The 24,941-nt window shown below is 44.1% G+C and overlaps 1 protein-coding gene and 1 long non-coding RNA gene across 5 annotated transcripts in view; one reads left to right on the top strand and one right to left on the bottom strand.

Annotated features, from left to right (window-relative positions):
• LOC118212398 overlaps positions 1-24,941 on the top strand; it is a 190,871-nt gene that overhangs the window by 127,061 nt on the left and 38,869 nt on the right. The window lies entirely within an intron of this gene.
• The window catches only part of mef2ca (myocyte enhancer factor 2ca), a 68,833-nt gene that overhangs the window by 39,276 nt on the left and 4,616 nt on the right, over positions 1-24,941 (bottom strand). For 3 of the 4 annotated variants that reach the window (XM_035390215.1, XM_035390218.1, XM_035390219.1), the window contains exon 2: positions 20,255-20,384. The gene's annotated coding sequence lies outside the window, so the exon portion shown is untranslated. Of the gene's footprint in view, positions 1-17,153; positions 17,515-20,254; positions 20,385-24,941 lie in introns of those variants that run through there. The other variant, XM_035390217.1, reaches the window with a different exon arrangement.

The following is a 24,941-nucleotide window of genomic DNA, read 5'->3' as shown; positions in this document are numbered from 1 at the left end:
TTTTCCACAGAACGGCCGATTATCTCGCCGGGGAGGGGTGCGGGGCCGGAGGGCGGGGGGGCGGGAGGAGGAGGAGGAGGAGAAGGCAGTCCTGTGTATGTCCAATGTCATTACAGTCAGTGCCTCTTAAGTGCGACACGCATTAACTCTGCCAGTCTGAGTAAGATACTGACAGTGACGAATTGCTATCACTCACTTGTTCCACGTCTATCCGTGTGACACGGGAGAAGTGATCTAAAGCCACTCAACATGGTCGAATAGCTTTTGTCACTTTTTTGTGCTGGCTTTTCAGATGAATGGCGGTTGGTTGCAGTGGGCTGAAGATGAGGCACGTAATGTCAAGTGACTAAGAAGTATGCATCACTGTTCCCGATGTGACCCAAACCCTCAATGAAGCTGAGCTCCATCATGCCATTAATACACAACATGCCATCCAAACTGAAGTCATTAAAAAAATAGACAACAGGCGGCCAGTTTTTTTTTTTTTTTGAAAAGCAGAAGAGGAACTTGCATGCGGAGCTGTCTGGAAAGTGACCCTGGTGCTTCAGGCTGACTGGACTTTAAAGTGGGAAGTAACTCTTTGCAGCCCCCTTGCCCCCCCCGCCACCCCCGCCCCCCAAACCTCTAAACCCCCCTCCCCCATTGCGACTGAATGGCAGGAAACTTGCGTGAGGCACTCGCGGAAGGATGTGACGTCAGTGCCAACGGACAATAAAAGGTGTAAAGGTGCTTCCTTCCCTGGATCAACAGGACCGGGCAATGCAAAATGGAAACCCCAAACTCTTACTGCTCCACCTCGGGTGGGCTGAACATGTCGCAACCCCCCCAGAGATGCACCACAAACTGTCAATAAAGAGGGGTGGGTGGACCTGGCGGACGGAGAGGATATACGTTGTCTGTTTGTCTATCTAGTTTTAACCATTCATATGACGCTTAAGAAACGGGTTAAGAAAAGTCTATGCTCTTAATCTGCCGTTGTTGCCCAGGACAGGCTCGCGGGTGTACCCGCTCGCCAATTTCCTCCGCTCTGAAGACGTGGCAGATTCGTCGCAACAATCTTGGTACTCGTAGAACGTGTGTTTAATTCACAGCTCAAAGATAAATTAATTAATTAATTAATTAATTAATTAATAAACGTTTCCGACCGGACGGGACCGCTGTCCGCTTTATCAGAGCGCGGGTTCACCGCCACAGATAGGAAACGAAACGAAACGAAACGAAACGAAAGGGCCCTGCAAGCGAACGTGTGAAGTGAGCTGCATTTCTGTTTGAATGAATTCCATGAATAGCTCTTTTGAGGTGGTACACAACATTAAAGCATGGGGTGGGGGGGGGGGGGGTGGGGTGGGGGGGGTTCCGGTTTTTATGTATGCGTTACAGGGCTCTCTTTCAGAGGTAAAATGGTGAAGCTATTTTCCCTCCTCCTACTCCTCCTCCGGCAATCAACTGTGAACAGGTTAAATATCCCTGAAAGAGAGTCCAACCTTAAAATACCTCGGCAATCTTCCACGAGTGCATATCACTCAGAATACTCCAGCGTAATAGCATATTCTCACAGACAGATTCTCAGATGCTCTGCTAATAACCAATTGTTGCTTTTTTTTTAGTTGGACAACTTAGTGCCCCCCACCATTCGTATACTAATTTTTATTTCTCCAATCTTTGATCAGTGAAGCACAGCAAAAGGACATCTGTGCACTTTTCATTGTAATCGCAGTGGAAGAGGAGGCAGAGGAAAGAAAGCCGCAGCGTGTCCGAGAGCTGCCCTGAAGTGACGCCTCTAACCTTTTCGAAGCGCTTTCTGCCCGAAATCTTCTGCAAAATGCATCGCATTTCGCAGCTCACACGCACAAAAATAGCTTCTTGTGGGATTTACCGTTTTGATGATGATCGCATTTTAATGCACGACGAAAGTTTGCCACAGAGCGCGGTCCGTCCTTCCACGTGACATTCGATAAGAACTTGTTTTTTTTTTTTTTTATATATCCTTGAAATCGGAACTTGCCAATTCAGCAATGTCATTTTTTTTGTCATTTTGAACAGCGGACATTGACAGTCCTGTAGAGACCAGGAAACTACAGCAGTCAGAGCCAAAATGGAGGCAGGTGCGACCTCCACCTATTGCACTCCTCTCCTCGCAGCCACCCGAGGAGAGTGGACAAAACCAAACAGAGCTCGCCTAGTTCGGGAAAGGAGATCTAGAACCAATCGCCTCCGGCAGCAATTACGAAAGGACTTCTACCGCTCGGCAGCTCGCACGCCCCAGTGTCAGGCGGTGTGCGGAGAAGCACTTAGCTCCACACCGTCAGGGAGGGAGCTGTTTTTCAGCCAAACGTCTCTTCTCCTCGCCGTCCCTCGGCCGGGCCGCCCGACAGGCCCACATGCACGTGTGAGCCGGGATCTGCTTACGAGGGCTTAGCGGGGGATATGCGCGGGGCCGTGGCCGAGCACATGGGCCATGGGCGCGGAGGCATTACTGCGGACATGAGCCCGGGGGGGGGGGGGGGGGGGGGGGCGGACAGCACACCAACACCAAGCACACCGAGAACCACTACTGTACACCAAACAACCTGCAGGGGTGTGTGTCTTTACACTTAAAAGAGGAGTCTACTGTAACAGCGTGTCTAGTGTATCTGTTGGACTCTGGCATGGTTTTAAGCATGTTGCAGACAGCAAAGAGCACCATGATCCTACACATGCACATACACACACACACATACAGGACAACCTAACCCTGCAATGCACACACACACACAACAACCTAACTCTGCAATGCACACATACACACAAACACACACACACACAAACAACCTAACCCCGCAACGCACGCACACGCACACACACACACACACGTGCACACACAACAACAACCTAACCCCGCGACGCACACCTGTGAGTGCAGCAGAGGTCAGCGCACGAGGCACACTGGTTGCGACTGAGCTGAGCTTCAAGCCCTTATCTCACGGCACAAGCCGCTTAGTGAGGTCCAGCTGTGAGCTTCAGTCTGCGACATGCTGCTGGGCTAGAAAGCCTCAGTATGCAACACGCCCCCCCCCCCCCCCCCCCCCCCCCCCCCGCCTCCTCGCGGCTATTCTAATGGACCATTACATAAAGGCACCCGGTCTTAAACGACACTGTGCAGGGCCTCTTCCACACGGTCCGACACACACAGAGCTCAATGCGCCATCGCTCCAAGGGTTCAGCCCTGAGCAGCTGAGAAGAGAGAGAAAGAACACGCTACACAGCGGTACGTTCACTTACAATACCCCCCCCCCCCGATGAGACCTACCGTGCCCCATGATCCCCCGCAATACGCTCATCTGCCCACTTCTTATCTTCCGGAGCAGGAAGGGGGGGGGGGGGGGGGGTTAGCGGAGGCCATGTCCCGACCCTCGAACACTAAACGGAGCAGTTAGATGATCGCCTGATTACTTCATCTCACTCCGCCAGCATCCTAATCAGCCTAATTAAGGCTTTGTTCGTTTCTAAATCTCAGACGACAATTTGTTTCACCCTACCCTGCAGCAGTCCCGCGAAAAAGAGAATTAAATTTGATCTTCTGACAGCAATTATTAAATGTTCCCTACTGGCCACAATTAAGCCCAGAGGCTCCAAGGCCTCATCCACTCATCTCTGTGCCAAGTCACTTCCTCTCCTCCTCCTCCTCCTCCTCCTCCTCTCCCACTCCTTCTTTTCCCCTAGGTGGCGCTGCACTCGCTAATCTATTTTGTGTCGCTTTGACGATTTTATTATTTTTGTTTTCAAGCTTGTGGGCTCACGATTGCCCTTCAGGAGAGAGACCGAACAGAGAGACAGCGAGACAGAGAGAGAGAGCGACGAGAGTGACAGAAGGAGAGACAGATGTGACAGAAAGGAAGGTGACAATGAGAGAAAAAGGGGGAGGAAGACAGCGAGAGAAGGGAGTGAAAGAGAGGGCAGACCAAGAAAGAGATCGAAGGAGGGTGAATAACTTTGCATGATGTGTAATCATCAGTGTCACAGAATGAACAGCACCCACTGCTCTACTGCAGCTTTTTGCCAAAGCTGCCATGTTTCACAGCTGCAGAGAGAACTGGTAACCAACCCTGACAGAATGTTGATTGGTCGATGGGGAGTTGGTTCATTTGAACAATTCCATGAGTAGGTTACAAGAGGATCTCTCGTATTTACCATATGAAAAAAAAAACAGAAACAGAAACAGAACACACTTAAAAATTTCACTCTAAATTGTTCTTTCTGGCGGTGTGCTCATTTGAAGTGCACCTCTACAATCCCCCCCCCCCCCCCCCCCCCGCATCCGCTGAATTCCTGTCTTCCGAGGCGAGTTTCAAACGCGTTCCTGCCGAATACACACAATACACAGAGTAATCCTTTGTAACCTTTCTGCCCTACTTTCCCCACATACGTTAGCTGGGAGGCTGTGAGAAACGACTGGGCTCGCAGCAGAGCCTATAAATCAGACTGAGGACCCACGCTACAGGAGAGCCGTCCCAGGACGCTGCCTCAGCACTTGCTCCCGAGTTCCGCCTCGCGAAACTACTCCGTCCTCTCTGAAGGAGCAAGCAGCAGAACACGCTAGCCTGCGTTAGCTTGTTAACGTAATGACCGGTGCTTTCCTCAGAGCTGTTTTAGGCATGTGATATTTGAGCTTGGGTAAGATAAGGACAACTATTATTATTATTATTATTATTATTATTATTATTATCATTATTAGTAGTAGTAGTAGAAGTAGTAGTACCCATCCTCCTCACTTCTCTAAGAAACTTCCCATTTTTTGGTGGTATCTGTATCAGCAAGAACAGTACACATCACTCACACCACTGAGATACATATCACCATCGTGTATATTTAATTACAGCACTCCTTCTGATACGGCAACATCAGTCAGAACCTCAAAATGTTACTCTGGATTTGTCATTCAGGGTGCTGAAAATCACCAGTGGTAAATAGCGCTGCCACTCATTCTTGTTTTAGACAAACCTGAAGTAATACTGACAAAAGGAAGCATAAGAAGCATTTGAATGGTAGCTGCAAAGCTGCAGTGTAGGCTTGAACTTTGATATTTTTTGTAAATATAAAAACAGTTTACAGAGAAAGCAAAAAGAAAAGTTATTCCTTGAAAAGAGACAGAGAGGGAGACAGTGCCCCCTGGGCCCTGCCAGTATGTAACCCGTGGCCCCTGGAGAACGGACCCAACGGTGCTCAGTTCCTGCCCCCTCCAGGGGATCAGACGGCCCGGGGAGAGAGCTGGGGAAGGCAGCGGCGGCCTCCGGAGACAGGCAGATGTCTGCGGCGGTTCGGCGGCCCGGCCCGGCGGAGACACGCGCCTGTCTCCGGCGAGGTCGCCCTGGAACCCCATCAAAGCGCGCGCTCGTAATTTGTCACAGACAGCAGCCAATTAACATATGTTACAGGAGAGAGGGGGGGAGGGGGACTGCAGAGGGAAGCTCCAAAAACGATAGGCTATGATTAAAGGCCTAGCGCAGCTGCGACAAATCAAAACCGCAGGCTCTTTCAAAGGAAGCTCGAGCGAGGCAGCGAGACGGATAATCTGATAATGCTCGCTGCTACTTAACCCTTCGGAGAGGAAGAACGAGAGCAGGAAGAAAAAGGCGAGAAGTGTGAGCGGAGCTGGAAGTGGCGTTCTGTGGCCGGACGGCTCAGATGGGGCTGTGTGTGGATGGGGCTGTGTGTGGATGGTGCGGTAGATGGGGCAGTGTGTGGATGGGGCTGTGTGTGGATGGGGCTGTGAATATGGATGGGGCTGGGGATGGATGGTGCTGTGAATGTGGATGGGGCTGTGTGTGGGGATGTGGATGGGGCTGTGTGTGTGTGGGGCTGTGTGTGGGGCTGTGGATGGGGCTGTGGATGGTGCTGTGTGTGGGGCTGTGGATGGGAGTAAAAATAGAGGGAAGTCAATCTGAACGCGCAGGTGGTGCGCTTTTTCATCCAGGCGCTTGACCCTTACTCTCATAATATAGCTGTAGAAACGCATTGCGCTCAATGCACAATGAAGAGAACGGATAAGGGAATTTTCCAAACAAGCAAGTGTTGCTAACAGTTTGTGACGTATGCATTCAGCTAGGCCATTATATAGCCAAGGCAGACCCCCCCCTTGCCAAAACATCACCGTCACATTGTTATTAAAGTGCTATTCTTAGACGATACCGGACGCCTTTATCACAGGTTTAGCTCTGAGGTATGAGAAAGCTTGTCAGGCTGTTTAATAATCTGTGTAGTTCTTGTTGTCTCAGTGCTTTCCTACTAGTCATCCGGCACGGAGAACAGCCTATCAGAGCGTTCTCGTTTCTCGGCACTTTAGCCGCAGTGATTATGCGCTCGGCGTGAAAAAGCTCCCCCTCCATCTTGCGTGCGCTTCCCTTTCCGTCCCTTTGAAACGTGCAGCGCTGGAGCTGCTCTGAGGGAGCGTGCGACGCGCCGGCGCTTGTCATTTCTCACTCGACACGGCGTCGCGCACCAGCTCATTTGCATAGCCTCTCTTCCTTCAGGGCGAGTCTGCGGATGCGCGTCTGCGCGTCTGTGTTTGTTTGCGTCTCACAGCCGCGTAGGGTCCGCCTGCTGCGTGCGATCTCAGCGGCGGCAGGAGACTTTGTGTGTGTGTGTGTGTGTGTGTGTGTGTGTGTGTGTGTGCGCGTGTGAGTGTGCGTGCGTGTGTGCGTGTGTGTGTGTATTTGATCAGAACTGGTGACAGGAGAGTTTTGGTTCCTGCCACTGTCACCCAATAAAAAAATGAATCCAAATCTGTTTCCCTCAATAAAGGCAAGTCTTACTAATCGCACTGTACACTGAGACCGGCTGCAGAAAGAAAAAACAACCCTTAATATTTCTTAATGATAATGATCATCATAATCGTTATTGTTTCTCATTATCATCATCATCACCCTGCTCATCATCATCATGGTTACTATTAAAAATGTTATAATACAGAATGATTGTACAAGACTATTTCTATCCTAATTGCGTGATGACAACAACTCATAAACAACACCTCCTTCTTCTAATATGTATCCTAAGTTAGACGTCCACGCGTGGAAGGTTTCCTGCACTAACCGATGTTGCTGATGAGCGTTTCTGGTTGGAGAGTGAAGAGCGTGTCCTCAGAGGCTTGTTTCCGAAGGCTGCTTGCGAACGGCTCGAACCACAGGGCAAAAAATGCGTCCGGAGTTCCCCCCAAATCCCTCGGCTCTCTTTGCAGCTGAGCAGTTCTCACAACCCCTGCCATCCCCCGGCTAATGATAGCAAACGCATCAGCACTTTCAGCACCTAGCATGCTCTTCCGCTCCGAGACCAGTGGGCATATTTCGGAGGACTGTGCATTTTCCCCTCTCCTCTGTGCTTGTCCCAGCTTTGCCTCTCCTCGTAGCCTCTTGTTTCAGGTGACATTCACATGTCAGTGTAAGTGCCGTGCGGTTTCTCCTCAAAATAGTCATGCTAGGCACCTTTTCTCAGGAGAATAAGTCACTTTTACCTGGGATGTGAACCCGTAACATTCTGGTTTTAAGCCCCTGACTGTCAGGCCTACACTGCATGTTTGTACAGCTGGGTCAGCATAGGCACGTTCCTCAAGAGAATAACATTCAACAGTGGATTTAAGCCCCAGTTCAGTGATAGCTCCTCTCAAAATGGCTGAAGTGGCACTGCGAGACCCCTGACTCACATCCCCCTCTACCAGTCACTAGAACCCCTGCTGCCAAATAAGGGTTTAATTACATGTCTAATCAACTGCGGGGGTTAACGAGACTCTCAGGCTCATCCCTGTTACTTTGCCCAGGATTCATTACACTACGGGTTTGGAAGACAGAAAACACAGACAATGGCAGGGGGGAAAAAAAACAATCTGAGATCCACTTCCTGAAAAAAGAATGGAAAGAAAAACTACCTTTTTGCTTGAGTTTGCCATGCTGATTATTCTTACTCTCCACCATCTCAGAACTAGGTCATTGACAAAGCCACTATTTAAGGGAGGAAGACATTCAGCGCCGCATCTAAAGCTGGCACACACACCAAATGGAGATGCTGTTAAGTACATTAATGATGTGAGGCTTCACAAAAAGTGGGAGAAATTAGAGTTCAGGGTGTTAAAAGTGGCTGCCATTGTAGCATCAGAGAACCTTTCTACCTTAGCTTCTATTCTTCTCACTCAAGTGCCCCAGTTAATAAGATTATACTTCCTTCCATAGAATGAATCATTGTACATAATGCACCTCCCTCATGAAAGTGAACTGCCACCTCAAGTATAATATGAACAAACGTACTGTAAATACTTTATGGAATAGCCTGCCTTTACTGTGTGTATTTTATTTTCCCATAGTTTTCTATTTCACAAGTAATGCCTGCAGAGCAATTCATATTTTTCCGACCTTAACCAATCTTAAATGCAAGGAAGGACACAATGATCTGGTCACATGTAGACTATCTTACGCAGGTGAATGATCTGGCCACACGTAGACTATCTTACGCAGGTGAATGATCTGGTCACACGTAGTCTATCTTACGCAGGTGAACGATCTGGTCACACATAGACTATCTTAAGCAGGTGTCAGAATGTTGTTTCCCCGTCAAGCTCCACATAGCGACACAAGGTCAGTTACGCTGTGAACGCTGTAAGCCGTCAAAGTTTTCCTAGCCGCCGCTTAGCCATCCCTGATGTCCTTAAGGTCTCTCCTTGGGCCGGCCCGCATCCAAGACCCTTTCCTCTCGCTCGGCAAAGCGGGCCAGGCCGGGCCCTGGGGTCCACAGGTAACTCAACGAGGCGGGAAAAACAAGCAGGGACTGTGTTTGCAGAGTCAGTTCGATAAAACCGCGCCATTAATCCAAATTAAAAGCAGCGCAGCGGGGAAAAGGAGCAGCGCGCCTCTGCGCCTGACCAAAAGCATGTCGGGGAATTCCAGGGGCCAAACGATGTGGCCTGTGCCTCTTCCTCCCGCGTGATGTGGGAGTAGCCTCCACGCATGCTAGCAGGCTGCCCAGCAATGGCCAAAGCAAAGGTCAGGACAAACAGTCAAAAGCAAAACTGAGTCACTTTTCTCTTAAAACTCATTATTAGTTACTTTTTTGAAAGTGCAGACACTACAGGCAACTCGTTTTTAGCGTTTTAAATCAGATTGTAACGGCCAGTACAGCGGGCAGCTAGCTGCTTAGTAAGTCAGAACTCCGCAGGGGGTGACCATGGAGTTGCAACATGATACGTAGGGCCTTGTATTTTTAGCCACCAATGATGCTGTCTGCGTGTGAGAGCAATACCATGTTCGAGAGAACCTGTTATGAGCACATTCCTGTTACGACTAACGCGAAATCGACCGCACAGTAAAAACGTCACAAACTGCAGGGCTGCTGTGTCCAAACGCCACTGCCCGGTGAACTTCAGACTGAAACTCAAGTGATTAACATTAACACTTTTGCCCTCACTTGTATTTTATTATTATTTGGAAACTGCACAGGCCAAGCAGCATGAGAACTGCACATCATGAACTGTTTTTTTCCTCCGGGTGTTTATGAAGGACAGCAAGCGTTTGCTGTTGCTGGGCGACCAGCCTATGTTTTAATCATCTGCACTTTTAAACGGCAGCTGTTTCAGGTCCCGCGTGGCCGGTGATATCGCTTTACGGTATTAAGCAGCCCCTGGGCGCGGGTGTGAATATTGCTCAGGCTTTCCCAGTGTGAGGGAGCTGATTGGCAGAGGATGTGACGTCAGAGCTGTGGGCTTGCTGTAAACCAAGCCAGGATGACGGCAGGTATCCACAGCAACCCCCACGCTTCCTCTTCTATTTATAAACCGCGTGTAAACGGAGCAAGGCTCCAAAAATAAAACAATGAACTCTTTACCCCAAAGAATAACAGTATGATTAGCTGAAGCACACACACACACACACACACACTCACACACAAACACACACACATACACGCACACACACACAAACACGAACACACACACAAACACGAACACACACACATACACACACACACACACATACACGCACACACACACAAACACGAACACACACACACACACACACACACACACACACAAAAAGCCAAACTCAAGGCCAAGCTACTGTGATTCTGTGGGAGAGCTCTTAAGGAAGCGTGGGACTGAAGCCAATTCACTGCTTAACGAGGGCCTGGCGTCACTGAAATGTACGCGCTACGGAGGCCCTCCCGTCCACGGCACTTGCGGCTTCGCCTCGAGCACTCCGTCGTCGGGCTCAGACTCGGGCAAGGTTATTTGTCTTTCCATCCAGCTCCGTTCCCCGCGCCAAGAACGGTAAAAAGCGTTCGCCTCGGCTCTCCCTCAGCCACGGCTGCACTCTGCCCAGCAAACCTTGAAGCGTAATGTGGATATGAGGTTTCAAATATAGTGCAGCCCTCATTAATTATACATGCGGCGCGGAGCTGCGAGTTTCCTGCGTCGCCCCTGCCGCTCCGTCAGACTTTGCACTGGTAGAGCACGGGTGAAAAGAGTGACATCACCGACTGCACTCATGAGCAGAGTGGCCCGGGAAGCCTGAACATCAAAGTAAACAACACACAGGGCCGAGAAAAAAATAAATAAATAAGAACATTTCAAGGGAAATCTTCAATAACCCATTTGGTCCTGAGTGCTGTCTATTTCAACCTTTTTTTTATATTTTAATAGACAGTGTGAAAGGACTCAGCCGGCAGACAAAAAGCAACAGTATCCAATCTCTATCATTTTTTCCCCTGCAAGAGGAAAGATAAATGTGATAAAAGCTTCCATTTTCACTTGTTTTTCCCAGTATTTCAAAGAAAACGATCCTATTTAATTTACTGCTGTAGCCCTTGCTGTTATTTATTTTCTGTTTTGTTCAACTAAAAACCCAATTACAGTAAGAACCAGCGTATTATTGTAAGAACAAACAGATTATCACAATTTCCTCTTGGCGCATTGAATGTGACGTCCTCCACGGCTTTTTAGACATGCGTCCTGAACAGCAAGCGCCAGGTTTACTCCAGGTCACCTCAGCTCGAAATTTAATCTGCTCTTGTAACAAAAGGTCAGAGACAAAGGTGAGGAAAACGGGCTTCTGACCTGTAAATTAGCCATTTGCGTCTTAGCCTCTCTTACGCAAAGTTCAGCAACGCTAATGGGAAACAAGACGGTTACGTTAATCTTTCTTATAACATTATTAGCTCTCTTTCAAATTTGTTTCCGGTTTGTTGTCTTTATGGACTGCTCCTCAGGGATTAGGACACGTGGGAAAGCTTGAACGTCAGCCTCGAACCATTACAAAGATAAGCAAGAGCATTGTTTCAGAGTTAGCATGTCGGCTGCGCTGGCTTTAGTTTAACCTAGGCCATTAAGCACATATATGACAAACGCATACGTACAGACACATAAACGCAAACCCTGTTCCAGATTACTGAAGCTAGCACAGTGCGTGGTGACTAAGGAGAGTATCTGTAGTCTGCTCGGCGTCACTGAAGGGTTAAGGGCTCGGGACCTGCGTGGTGTAGATAAAGCTTGCCCAGCAAACGCGCTCTCAGTGACTCTTAAATAAGAGCAGTAAGAACGACCACTGCGGCATGTTCTGACACATTCTTTTCACAGGCTGAGCCCTGTCAGTGACAGCAGAGCAGATTGCCTGCATCTGCTGGGACCGGGGCAAGTGACAGTGGAAAGAAATGTACTTGTGTGCCTTGGCAGGACTGTGTGCGCTGCAGAAGGAGCACAAACCAGGCCTGCCTTTATCGCCGGCCTGAACTTTCGACGACGCGGCCAGCATATCACAGGGAACATTGTCTGGACTGCAGGGGACAACAGCAGCAGCTTGACTTTGTGCACGTAGTGCAGTACAATCAAAATCCCCCTCTCCCAGTGTGTCTCGGGGGGTGTCTCAGATTCTTTCCCCGCACCAGGGAGAAAAGCAAAAGGCAACACGAAGTTAAATAATTTATTTACGGATATTTTTCATAAAAGTGTACAAATCCAATTCCTTGGACCAGATTAAAAGTTGGATGCGGAAAAGGCTCTCCCTCCCTCTCGATCGTGAACACAAGGCCTACTAAAAATAACCTTTTTAGCACTCACTTTCTGAGAGAATTTTCAGAGTAATGCTACGTGCGGCGGGAGGCATAAAGGGTCTAGTGTGCAGGCTGCTCACAGGAGGATGTTACAGAAGGGGGGGCGGGGGCTGGCTATTTTACCTCAGTGACAAAGATAAATTGCATTTGCTGGAAAATATTTCCAGTTTTTTGGGCAATGTCCAGTGGAGGAGGGGAGGTGGGATGGGGGGGGGGGGGTGGGGGATCGTGAACAGGACCAGTGAGTCCACAGTTACAGGTCATCCACTGTGCTCCATCTCTGAAGGGCCCTTCCATCCAGAGTTTGTATAGGAGCTAAAGGTGAAAAATGCAAATATCAAGGTGCGGGGGAGAGAGAGGGACAAGCATTCCGTTTACTCCAGACTCTTATTAAATTAGAAATGTCGCTTTGAGGATTATGTGCGGATTTCCAGGGAAGATGGAGAGTTCCTTGAGCAAAGTTTCTGGGTTCTGTCAGAATTAAAACCAGGAACGGAGAGCTTCCTGAACAGCATCTAAAAATAATTCAAACGAACTCGGCCCGTCACAACGGTGAGACCGTAATAAGCGAGTGCCGACCTTCACTGGAAACATGAGTTTGGCCCTGCGCTTCCATTTCGATCGATAACGACTCCAGATCTGAGCATTTGATGGTGCTGAACTGGCCCTGACATAACGACTAATGCGTCTGACTACCTCTGCATGTTTGATCTCTCCCGTCACCACTAGCCTTTTGTTTTTTCCCCACATGTCAGCCCTGTATCTTGATGTTTAAGGAAAGGGGCTAGTAACTCTGAGGTTACTGGTTTGATTCTCAGGTGGGGCATTTGTACCGTCAAGGATGGTGTTTACTCTGAATTGCTTCACGAAACATCCAGCCATATAAACTGATGGTATGCAAAAATATAGTTTTGAAGTCTACACTGAAAAAATGTACCATTAAAAACAAAAAATGGAGGCAATGATTCACTAGTGAATTTTTAATTCGATATACATACAACTTAATTTTACCTAAATAAACTTAAAAAAATAGATTAAGTCAAAGCCTCAAATTTAAAAGTCTAGGCTGTGCCAATAAACAAATCCTTTTCAACTGTTGGAATGCACTGTATGAACAACAGCTTTGTCATACTTTGACTAGGGCCACACGGCTGCAGAGTTTTATCCCCCAGAGATAAGTTCTAACCAAGAGTCTCATTCACCTTTTCCAGCCATTTTGTAACACCCCACATTCTTCAGTGAGAAGCACCAACACACTTGAGCCCAGAGAGGGAACCCGGACATTGACAACTCGACCAAATTTGCCTGATAATGTCATTTTTCAAGATTGCATGAAAGTCAGAAAGGAATAAAATGCTCACACGTTCATTCTCTCGCATACACACAGCTAAATTATATGCAGAGATATTCCAAAACTCATTTCCACAATTACAATCAAACATCAAAGCCAGATATATTCCACTGTGATCATAAATACCCAGATGAATTTACCCAGAACATCCTTCTCCACTTAATGGAGAAATAATAAGTTACTGAATGTCATTGTTAATTACTAGATAGAGACAGCAGCGGTTCTGTTGTTATGCTAAGCCAAATGCACATTAATATACATTGACTCATATAAATATATTCAGAAACAACATAAGGCTGCAAGTTAATTTATTTCCCTTTTGAAATGAGAGTCCTTAATAAAATATATAGTAATTCATCTTAAAATGTGTGAGTTTTAGTGGTTTTAAAACAGAATTTTAATGTTAATTCCTCCGATGGTAAGGTGGTTACAATGATATAAGTGCACATTGCACTCTTTGTTACTTCTGTGAAATTATAGATTACGGCCTGTTGTACGAGACTGCTTCATGGCCATGGTTTGTTATTGTTATGATGATTAAAAAAAGAATAATCCCAGCTAGCCTTTCTTCCTATTCGCAGCAGTGCATGGGCAACACCTGCCCACAAAGCCGTTTAAACATAATGAGCGGTCTACAGAGTCCTCGACATATAAAATATAATTGTTGACATCTGTCTGTGAGGGCCACAGACCTCTTTCATGTAAGGTACCCAAAAATTCTCCATGCAGTTAAATCGGTACAAATGAGAAAGAATGGGCTCCAGCAGAAAATAAAAAAAGACATATAACATAAAACAAACAAAAAGGAATCAATGGCAAATATGCTTGTCTTTCCTCATACGTGTAATCCTCATGCGTAATAAAAATAGATCAATTCCCCATAGTTACTAATAGCATTGGTTCAGTTTTTTACTTGGCCCATGGACTTGCATTATCTTGGGTCTGGCCCTCTGTGACCGTCGTCTGCAAATACGAGGTATATCAATTTTATGTGTAACTAAGCAAAAACAAACTCATTTGTAAAGTTGTGTCTCAATCAAAAAGCAGCATTTGTAAAGAAGGGCCTGGATAATATGCTGTACTTCAGACCTCGACAGAACCTATGGATAAATTCTGCAGTGCTCATTTTAAAATTGCCACTTTTTGGAACATTATGTAACTTCACGTTTCCAGTTTTCCTTTAACCAGGACAGTGAAAGCAAGAGCTGCAGGAGTTACACCTGATTTAAATTAGTCTGATTTACAGAATCGTTCTTTTTTTCCTGACTTGAAAAGGCAGTATCCCTTAAAGTGCACAGAGTGTAACGTGTCCCCTTTAAAAGCAGCTTTTTTTTACTTGATGAAACTGCCTTTCAATATCCTGATATGTAAAGACATATAGAGCAGCGAATGCGTATGAGGTTATAAAAAACATATTCAAAAAAATCATTATATCGCACAGCAGCACACCATCTCCAGCAGTGCCTTCCGCGGAGCAGCGGCTGGGTTTGAGCAGCGATTGGCACTGTGGGAGCAGCTGGGCACCACTGTCCTCCTTTATCAAAATCAGCCGGACCCCGTGTGCGCCACACCGTGCCCCAACAGTCAGCTCAGGGTCCCGGCCAATCACGTGAACAGCCCAATCCATCTTTGTGAGGATGCGCAGGATGCTGTTGTCACTGCTGGTTTCGTGAATCGGTTGCAAAATCCGGAGCGATTTCCCAGGGACGACAGGCCCCCGAGGGGCAAGTAAGTTGCGCACTGCAGTGGGTGTGACCGGGAATAGACGGAGGTCCTGAGCAAGTGTCAGTCCACATGCACTGGCTCTACCTGACAGATAAGGAGATTAAAGCCCATTGAATCTCACTGGAAAAACTACCAAGGAATACATTCTGCAGCTTTTACTAATTGTACTTTCCATTCTGTAAGCTCTCAGTGCTGACCAAAACTGCAGCAAAGATCAAGTAAGTGAAAACTCCAGATCGAAGAATGTTGCCATAAAATACAATTTCTAATCAGAGGATATTGCCATAACATACATACTGTACTGTATGTTGCATGTCAGTGAAGATGCCTTTTTATTTTTTTTCCAAATCCCCGCTGTTTATAATGCAATAAATGATACATTCAAATATGAAATAAATGATCATCCATATTGTTCATTTGAATCTCTACTGAAAGTTTTATCATTTTAGCTATTAAACATTTCCAGTATACAGTATACGTGTTGTTTGTACTGATACTGACAGCACAGTTGGAAAATACATGTCAGGAAAGTGTGGAGAAAAAAAAAACACTTGAGGGGTTTTGTGTGGAGTGGCAGATGGTGAAGTGTTTTTTTTCCGATTGGAGAAAAAATGTATTCTGTGCTCTGCACAAAATTTCCTCAACCTTTAGAGGAAATTGGCACAGTAAGGTCCAGATTTCACTTCAGTGCTAGAGAACCAATAAAGCACTGTTAGCTAATGTTTCTGTCAGAAAACCTGAGGTTACTTATTATCATGTGTAACTGCTGTTTTATTTTCTTTTCCTAAATGGTGCCGTAGTGGTGTAAAGCTCAAGGGTTTTTTTTTAAGTTTTTTTAAAATCAGTGTTGATACACTGGAAACCTTTCATTTATAAGCGTGTGCAACAACAGTCAAAAGTAGATGAGGTACCATTAATTCACAGGTGGGCATATTCCTACTACTTTGCCAAAACCTCTGGGCATCGGAGTTATTATACCCCATATAACCATCTTTACTCTGCAACCACAATCCCCTCATACAATGCCAACAGCAACATTACCAGTCAGACTTTCTCCCTGACATAGCCAGAAGCACTGGCCACCTACATCCAAGTTTAATGACAGCGAGAAAACAGACTAACTTCAGTTCCTGAAATTGCCATCATTAAGCCTGCCATTGCGAACACACTGCTGAAAAGCGAACTTTTACCAAGCCAGCTTATTCTACATAGGCTAACAGTGAAGCACTGGCTCTTTGCCAATATTTAGGCAGCTCTACTGAGTCTTGGTCCATCAGAGCATCTTAATATGATGAGTTTCCGCGTTCCTATAGGAGATTACTTGAAACAACTTTCAAACAACTTTTTTCAGTTTACTCTGTAACACCTAGAGTAAGGAGCTACATCTCTAAGGGAGGAGGTGAATTCTTTATGTTTATCGTTTGTTCATTTACTTAATTTCTCTTTATATTAATATTATATTTATCTGCCACATAACATGTTTCAAACTAAGATGCCTCATTGCAATATTTAATCAAATTCAACAACAACAACAACAAAAATATTTACTTATTTGTTTATTTATTATTTATTTATGAACCACGTTTCACAAATAATGTGAAATATTATTTATAACCTATAATTGGGAGGTAAAAGTCCACTTTGTCGAGTAATATTTTTTGTTTTAGGTAGGCTATAGCAAGGTCAAATCCTTTGTACCCAAAACATAAACCAAAACTGAAACGCTCATCTCATTTTTGATTAATTAACTTACACAACTGTAACTGCGAACTCCAAATAAACAAAGGTGTAATAATACCGTCAACAAAAGCGACTCGCTAACAACGCTTCTTTAGCTCAACACATATTTACGACTGTATGATAGTTCCTTACAGATGTCAAACTAAAAAACGCGACTCAAAGAGTGGAACACTTTGAAGAACGAACTTTCCAAGAGCTCGTATAAACGGTCAGATGTTGGAGCGCAGAAGGACAGCGTCTGAGTGTAACAATAAAACTGGTGCCCGTTACTTACTTGATCGCGCATGTAGCAGAGCAGTCCGGTATGTGTCAGCGACCGGAGACGTTTAGACTACGGGTGGCTTGTCCAGCTGAACTGTACAATATGAGAGTCTTCACGAGATTCTCGCAAAACTCACTTAATCCAGCACGGCATTAAATGGACCTCGAGTAAACAACATTTTAAAAAAAGTCGCACTGAAATTGTGGAACACTGATTAAATGACACTGACTTCTACGACAGTGAGAAGCGTGCTTCAATCTCTTGCAATGGCTCGGAGCAAGCAAGAAAGGATTAGCCGAGGAATGCCTGCCGAATGATGTCGAAGTCTTGTCCTGTTCTCTCCAACAATCCCAGCCCAGTCTCATCTCTCGCCCTGCTCCAGTGCTGCTTTCGCTATTGAAAAGGGGCGGGCACGGATCCTCCCCAACTAGTTTAATGAAAGACACTTTGCACTAATGTGTTTTTATCGCAATCATACTGATAACGCGCACAGCCCGACAGAGTGTTTGGTTATCAGTGATTGTAGAATTCATTCATTTATTAATTTATTTATTTAAATGTATGGAATTTCAATGGGATATTAGGGAGATCAAATACGGTATATCAGGACCTCGATAGAAAAAAAGAAAATATATTATATATATATATATATAGATTTAACACTTGAACAAAAGGGGAGGGAAATTGATTTAGGCTACGAAACAAGCTTGGCGACTTGCTCTTCCGGGCAACTCCACGTTTTATGCTATGCTCCGTTATAACCCGCAAAGATTGTATAAGTGTGATGATCAGCCTCCGTGGTGATGGCAGCGAGCACAGCCTAAAAAATAGCCTACATTGACAGAATGAGTTGTGAGAATTGAAAAATGACTTGCATGAAACAACAGCCAGGGGAGGTATCAGGTAAATAAAGAAACCACTTCAAAGTAGTTAAATACAACATATCAAAGGTTAATTTTTTGCCAAGTTACTGCTTAGTGTGGCATGCCTCATACTTATACAGCACCCAGAGTTCGTCACTTTTCAGGGTTTCTTATAGAAATAATAACAATGAATGCAGACTCTCAGTCCTCTAGAACATTACAACTTCTGTGCCTTCTGACCTCATGTAAACACACAGAATTCAGATTTTCAATTCAGATACACATGTTCACACAATAAAGCCCCAAACTTGGGTTATTTTCTGTTTTTGTACTCCTTTTTCCTGCCAATTTCATCATCACAATCCGGACCCATGATCAATAATTCTTCCTATTGGACATTTAGCTCCATCAGCCAATAACAACATCTAATGAAAGTAGTCAATTGCAGAATACACAGATACGCAGGTAAAATGGACATATAAGGAAGTGCAACTATGATGCCATTTCAGCCAGTAGAACATGTTCTTAAAAACTTAGTGGTCGCCATCTTTGTTTTGTGTGGAAGCTAGCCTGCTTGCTAACTAATAATTTCCAAAAAAAATAAAATTATTGCTTTTACAGCTGTATAATATTTGTGGAAAGTTTATTTATATTTCTGAAATGCATTCTCTATCATTTCACATGCAAACTCCACATCGTTTCATTACGAGGTATGGGTATTGTTGTCACACTAGACAGTTTTGGTTCTGGCATTTTGACTGAATTTAATGTTAGCTAGCTTGATAATGATACCGGCTGTCATTGATTCAGTCGATAGAGCGAGTGTAACGGTAGTGAAGATGGCACCAAAATGAAGCGCCAAAATCTGCATTGCGATTTGATCTGGTAGGTACCGGTTGTATGGGAACTGCTGCCATAGTGCTATCAGTTTTCTGTACCCAACCCTATTCATGATTCAGACAGCTACATGACTACAAGGTAGGCCCGAAAGCCTCAGACCACTATTGCAGGTTTCACCCAGCCACTGGCTTGTTCTGCGGCCCTGCAGCTGGGTAGTTTTGGAGTCCTTTTGCCACAACGTTACACTCAGCTATAAAAATGTTCCAGCTTACAGGCAAGATAAATGACGGTCAGTTTGACCGTTCATGACCCAGTAAGTAAGTGTTTATAGCTTAATTTTCTTATTCATTATTGATATTCAAAATATATCAGAATGTTCTATACATATGTTTAGGACAAGTCATGAAGGGGGAGTCTTATGGATTTAATGATGGAAGATTTATTTATTTTATTAACGTGGTAACGGTCAAATTGACCACTGTGTCATTTCTAGTGTTAACTACTTTTTAACTAGGCTACTGTAGCTACCTGGCAAAGGCAATGTTTTTAAATTAATGTCAGCTAGGCTTCTAGATCATCTCAGCAAAACCACGTTTTTCAACATACAGAAATACCAAGTCACGCAGACAAAGCACTGTGTTTTTTCATCGTACCATCTGAATCGTACCGTCTTTTATACTGTAAAATAAATTATACTACTGTACTTATTTGGCTAAACTTTAACGGACCCACGAGCATATAGTAGACTTCATTAATGGAGCAAACATATGTCTGAATAGGTTGGTAAGACTCTATATTTATTTAACAGGGTTAAATATTTGTCATTTTTATCTGTATTTATTCACCCCCTCCCCCTTGTTCTAGTGTAAGTGATTGTATGTTTCTTGGTATAAATGTATGTTTGTAAATGTGAATGTTATATGTTATGTGTAAAATTAACTTTATGACTAAGAACAAACATATTCTTTCTGGAGTGTAAGTTTTCATCAGGTGTTTAATTCATTTAAATTACATCTTCTTCTATGAGGCAATTTTTGTTATTTTACAAATAATTAAATTATTTGGTAAACTTTTGCCATTGATTAGCACTGCTTAGGAAAAGAGCTGGTCTAATTTGTGTGAGCAAAGATCGTTTGTTGTAACTTGGCCTAATTTTTATATCAATACTTTTCACAGCAGGCCTAGATTTTGCTGGTTTTAATTAGTGACTTATACACAGTGCTTTGTGTGCGCCGGCAAGTTGGCATTTTTGATGCTGAAAATGTGTTTTTGTTAAGATTACTGTTTACCGGAGCCTGCGCGGCTGACCGTGTGGACTGTGGGCCGGGATCCGTAGGGCGTGACATCACCGTCACCGTGCGGGTGTTCTGACTGAGCTTCGGCACGGCAGCAGATGCGGCTGCCACCTACCACATGCGCGTCTCCTTCTGTCAAAACTTCCACTTCAGATCCTTCCGTCTGTCTCCCGCTCCGAGGTTCAGCACGTCATGAGCGGTGTCTTTCCCAGGTTCCAGGGTCTTTTTTTTTCTTCCCTTGGCACCTATTCGCGGAAAGGGGGAAAGAGAGAGATATGTGGTCTGACATGCTGCATTCCTATTGGAATCAGGCACGTCGACAGAGAAAACTCATATTTTTACCGGGTCAGGTTGACTGAAAGACAAATGAGTTCATTTTAAATCGCATGCTCTCTGCAAACATTTATTTGTTTTGGCAAGGAATATTTTGGCAGAGCAACACATGGCAGGTATGAAACTATGAGTAGCCTACTTATTTGTGCATTTCATCAGATATGCTGAAAGAAGGCATCCAATAAACATGCAGGTACAGGATAGCAAATAACAGTATTGAACATCAAACGAATAAAGATGGCAGCACAGCAAGGTAAGCCTGTGACCAATATGATTTAACCGTATTCACATATACAGTGCATAAAATAAGCATTAAGTAAAATCTTAAAGTATCTTTCAGCACTGAAGACATCCAACAAAGAACTATAATGCAAAATAATAAATAGGCACAATGCAATCCAGGGATTATCTCAGGAAATTGTGTTTAAACCAACAGAATATAATTATTTGTGTGCTGCTGCTCCTAATGACGTCTTGCTTTACTGTCTGAAATTGGACACATATCAATCAATCAAAGTTTTATTTATATATTGCTTTTCCAGTGCAGGAGATAAAGGATTGAAAGGAAAAATGAGAATGGAGATGGAAATATTACAACAATAGAGACTAATGCACAAGACAGTTAGAGATAAATACAAGAAAGTAACAAAGACATGAGAAAAACATCAAATAATGAAAACAGGAAATAAAAACATATGCAGTTCAGTTGTTGTATGACCAAACTTTAGAATGGGCAAGAAGTGTGATATATGTGACCTACGACTTTGACTGGTATGCTCGATGCTGTCAGATGTGGGGGTTTCAGCATCTCAAAAATGCACTACAGTTTGCAGAAAAGGTGCTGTGGGTGAAAACACCTTGTTAATGAGAGATGTCAGAGGAGAATTGGCGGACTCGTTCAAGCTAACAGAAAGGCCACAAATGTTCTAATAACATAGCTGCGCAACAGTGCTGTGCAGAATGGCATCTCTGAGCACACAGTGCATCAAACTTTGAAGGGGATGGGTTACAGCAGAAGACCACCTCGGGTTTCACTCCTGTCCACTGTTGAGTAAGAGCAGGAAGACAAGGCTATAGTAGGCATACGATCAGCAAAACTGGACGATTGAAGGTTGGAAAAATGTTGCCCGGTTTGAAGAATCTTAATTTCTGCTGTGGCATGCAGATGGTTGGGTCCCAATTTTGTGTAAACAGCATGAATCCATGGTCAATGGTGCAGGCTGGTGGCGGTGCCATAATGGTGTTGGGAATGTTTTCTTAGCAGGTATTAAACCCCTCAACACCACATTAGACCCCTTAATGCCAATTGAGAATCACTGAAATGCCTACAGCCAACCAAAAGTAATTGGACAAATTAACATGATCTTAAATAAAGTAATCATATTTACTACTTGGTTGCAAATCCTTTTGATTTGCTGGCTGCCTGAAGTCTGTGACCTATAGACGTAACCAGACACTGGGATTTGTTTTACTTCAATCTTGTCTTCAGAAAGTGAAACTCATGTCCAATTGAATTCAGGTCAGGTGACTGACTTGGCCAACATTCCACTTTTTGGCCTAGAAAAACACCTTGGTTGCTTTAGAAGTGTGTTTGGGGTCATTGTCTACTGCAAGGTGAAGCACAGCCCAATGAGTTTTGAGGCATTTGGTTGGATCTGAGCTGATGAGATCCAACCTGCTTTAGGGGGTTTTCACACCAGTCTCGTGGAGTTTGTTTCAGAAACAAGTTTGTTTACCTTCGCATGCTGGTTTATTTTGACAAGTTGGGAAGCACAAATCACCCTCAGCTCTGAAACCAGAAACCAGGGCCAAGTCCACTTGGAGGAGGCGGTCCTGACAAGATTACTACCAAAATCTCAGATCCAACCAGTATCAAAGCAATCACTCTGAGACCCAGAAACAAACCAAACAGCAACAAGTTTGTTTTTTTGTTATGGATCATGTTTTGATTAGCTTGCAGGCTAATCTTGTTTCTTACGATTATGCTACTGAAAGCATACCGAGACAGTATGTAACTGTCATAATTGTCAGAAAAGTGAAATTACTTGTGTGCTTACTAATGTGCATTTGGGGTATGCTGTCGTTTGTGTTGCTTTGTGGTCTTTCAGTATGGGAGCTATATAAAACCAGACTGTTAAACATGCTTCACGTTTCCACAGCAATTGCTTTCAACTCTGTAAACTAATTGTCAAGCTTGTCTGTGGCGATGCATATTTTTTAAATACCTAGAAGTGGTTTCATTGTTGTTGATTCCAAGAATTCCAAACTTGCATAAGACCCATTTTTAGACTCTAACCAGATTGTTGTAAAAGACATTTGTATTGGCGATCTATATGAAGTACTTTTCTTTTGAAATCTTTCTCACATTTTGTTTTATTGTCCAAACAAGAGCATTTTGTTATTGCATGTTAAGTCTCTGACAAAAGCCTCTGACAAAAAAAAAAACCATTAGAAAACATTGATTTTGGTGAATTCAGCTTAATCCAGAATATTCCCATCAACGCTAATGCTAAATAAAATTATCTCAGTTTAGGAATCAACAATGAGGTTCCTCTCTGAGCTTGTCATACCACACACTATTGATCATTCTTTTTTAATCCCATAGAAGTACCGGGAGATCTGGTCAATACCACACCTCTTCAGTACGGGAGATATGGGAGATTTAAAAAAGAATGCCTATAAAACACGTCACACATTCTGATTGACCATTTCCCATAACCCCCTCCGGCCCTCACAAGCACACAGGCACACAGCCAATCCCAGGGGAGTGCCTTACTCTGTAACATTTTTCCCCCAGAAGCTGCCAAGTATGTGGGGTAAGATCGCACAGTGAGCTCTATTAGCGTCAATAAGAGATGGCAAACTACTTTCCACGGGCTGAAATATGAATGCTTAAATAGTTAAGAATGCCACCCTTTGTGAGCTGGAGGCGTACACCGGCTTAGCATGATTGAAAATCTGTCATTCTTAGAAAGCAGTTTATATGGAACACCCCAATAGGGCGTGCTGTTCAACCTACATTATGAATCATAGAATCCAAAAGAAGAGTCTGGGTTAAAATGAAATAAAACAGCAACATATATTTATTTGAACATAAATAAAATATTTTAAAATAATTGTTATTATGAATGATTTTCTAAAGTGTCCCTCACCACACATGAAGGGAAGTCCATTTACAAAGTGCTGTGAGTAGGCTGGAAAATGCAATTTGGTTGTTAGGATTCAGAACAATAATGTTTTGATAATGAGTGCAGGCTTTTTGCATGGATCGCTGTACAGGTAAATATGTTAAAATATGTGTAAGACTAGAGTGTCTTCCCACATCCTTTAGAGATGTTTTCAGTATCCTTTTTTCCCCTCTCGATCCCCAGGGAATTTGCATGAGGCACGTATTAGCATCATTTCGACAGCAGTCAGCTCTTGAGAACAGTGAAGAAGGTTTATGAAACATCCCAACCTGACATAGATACATAAGGACACCTCTGGGCTTATTGGTGTGTGTATGTGTGTGTGTGTGTGTGTGTGTGTGTGTGTGTTTGTGTGTGTAGGTGTGCGTGCGTGTGTGCACGCGCGTATGTGTGTATGTGTGTACAAAATGCTCTCTCCCACTAGCATGTTTTGTTCTCCATAAAATTAAAATGGTAGCAACAAACAAATAAAAACGGAACATAGAACAAGTACATTTTCTTTTATTGATTTTCATAATTCAGGGGAAATTAAAATTTCACAGTCCTTCACCGGTCCGTAAAGCAGCGCTTTTGGATGTATCTGATATATGATGGAATGCCGTATAAAAATGTTTCTTGCTGCAAAGACAGTTTGGTAATGCACCTGTTTCCCTGCATTCCCTTTTATTATCCAAATGCTGAAAGGGAGGGGGGAAAATAGGCCCTTCTGTGCTTTAGAAAACTATTATTTTGATCGTGCACAGCACCTTGGCCCATGAGAAAAATATATTTTTCACATGGGATATCATAGTTTCAACTATGATATAAAAGTATGTTAGGAACCCGCAAGGATATTCAGATAACAATTTCACTGCATTTACTTTACAGATCTCTGACCCTGGCAGTGTAGTTCTGAGAGAATGGAGGTGCATGAGGTCACTTATGCCAACATTATGCATTATATCAACATTATAAGTACGAAATAGGCCCATTTGAGCCAAACAGTGTCAGATTCACAATACGCTTGGGGTTTTTTGTGAAATGTACACACTTTCTTGTACCCATTACATTTTGCACAGAAATGCCTGGATGTCTCTGGTTTAAATTGCTGATTAGCATTCTCATTGCATTTTATTGCACCTTTCCAGATTCGTAATAGAATTATGGAAAGCTGGTATTAGTCAGTAGAAACTAATGTAAGCCTTTCAGTTTCCAAAGTAAAGTGCTCAATTATCTTGAAAACTGGATTGCGTCGGACATCTGGGCACTTCTGTGTCAAGTGTAACGGACTGGTCAAGACGG

Source organism: Anguilla anguilla, chromosome 14, assembly GCF_013347855.1.
Source record: "Anguilla anguilla isolate fAngAng1 chromosome 14, fAngAng1.pri, whole genome shotgun sequence".
In the NCBI taxonomy this organism is placed as follows: domain Eukaryota; kingdom Metazoa; phylum Chordata; class Actinopteri; order Anguilliformes; family Anguillidae; genus Anguilla; species Anguilla anguilla.
Note: the sequence above shows the minus strand (reverse complement) of the source record. Positions and strands in the feature narration are given on the sequence as shown.